Below are 1,713 nucleotides of genomic sequence, written 5' to 3'. Positions count from 1 at the left end.
GGCTCAAAAAGCGCTGACTATAAAAGGATACATTTATGGAAAACCCTTTCCAAAGTGTCATCTCTACAATCTCTCTGGCACTTTTGCAGGTACAGATTTGAGAACGCCTCAGTGACTCTTGGGATGAACATTGGCCGAATCAAAGAGATCAGAAAACCTAAGAAGTTTCTTTAAAGTGGGGTTGCCCCAAAAAGTGAGAACCATGCATCACCCCAGTAGCCTCAGGACAGAGAAGGCTGGACATTTCCTTTCCCATTTCAAACGATTTATTTTCTGTTCCTTTGGGAGAGGCAGGAACCTATCACAAATGAGAATCCAACACACAGAATGCTCAGGCAACCCATAGGGTACGTCGCAGGAGTGACAATGGACCTATAGGGAAGTTAATGCAATATAGGGAAGTTATTAGGATACAGACCAGTTGGTGTTGCATTGAAAATATGTAAACACATGATGCAATAGCATTAGAAAGAAGCACAGCAACACTCGTCAGAGAGGTCATATAGAGTAGTACCCTGCCTTGCCCAGCTCCCACTCATTGGTCATGACCCAGCTTTCACCCTTAGTGTCCTAGGCTGAAAGTATTGTGTGGGGGAAAGGTCCTTGCACACTAGTCCTGCTTCTGGCGTACGGTCTGAGATCCCTAAAAGAGGGGAGACCCTGCTTGTTGTCTGTGGCCACCTCTGTTCCAGGATTGGTGTATATAGTGTAAACAAATGAGTTATACTAAGAGTCCACATCACTGGATTCTCCTCCAATGGGAAACTGTGAGAGTCTAGGTGGTTTCCCCGGGTACAACCTGGAACTGTGAGACCTGCTCTGCCCCCTGAACACACTAGCCTGGGGTGTCTGTCACAAGCTCTGCTAGTGACAAGAAGCAAACCCCTCCAGGTGCTGTTATCACTCAGTCCAACAGCAGGTGGAGCCCCACATCCAGCTAGACTGCATGAATGCTCCTACAGCCACTCATGAATCTCACAGAGAACGACACCATCCGGATCCCACCAGCTTCCAGCCTTGTACCTCAGGGATATGCGACCTTGGACAGAACAATACCAATTTATTAATTGATTCATCATTTACTTCAAGGGAAAGTGGACATGCACAGTCTTTGACACCTGAAGAAACACTTAAGACAAACTCACTGGTGAGGATAAACATAAAAGTAAGTTTATTTGCTACAAAAGATAGATGTTAAGTGATTATAAGTGATAGGCAAAAAGTTCACATAAGTTATCAAAGGAAATAAAAGCAAAACACATTCTAAACTAATCTTAACACTCAGTACCCTTACAACTTAGATGCTTCTGACCACAGGCTAACTGGTTGCCCTTCAGCCAGGCTCTCCCCTTTGATCAGTGATTCAGTCACTTGGTGGTGGTGTTTGTAGATGGAGGTGGAAGAGAGAGAGCATGGCAATGTCTCTCCCTTTTATAAGGCTCTTTCTCCCCTCATGGATTTGTCCCACCCCCTTTCAGAGTCATTACTTCATCATAGTCCCAAACTTACCAAGGGACTCTCACTCGAGAGTCAAACTAATTCTTTGTTCTTGCTAGGCTGGGTTGGGTTTGTCTCATACACATCCTGAGGAGGTGTGAACGGTCTCCAGGGCTGGCTCTAGGCACCAGAGTCCCAAGCATGTGCCTGGGGCGGTACTTTTCAAGGGGCAGCATTTCGGCCCTTTTTTTTTTTTTTTTTTTTTTTTTTTTTTTT

This window comes from Terrapene carolina, unplaced genomic scaffold, assembly GCF_002925995.2.
Source record: "Terrapene carolina triunguis isolate 2854851 unplaced genomic scaffold, T_m_triunguis-2.0 Scaffold34259, whole genome shotgun sequence".
In the NCBI taxonomy this organism is placed as follows: Eukaryota; Metazoa; Chordata; order Testudines; family Emydidae; genus Terrapene; species Terrapene triunguis.
This window is presented reverse-complemented; position numbering follows the sequence as displayed.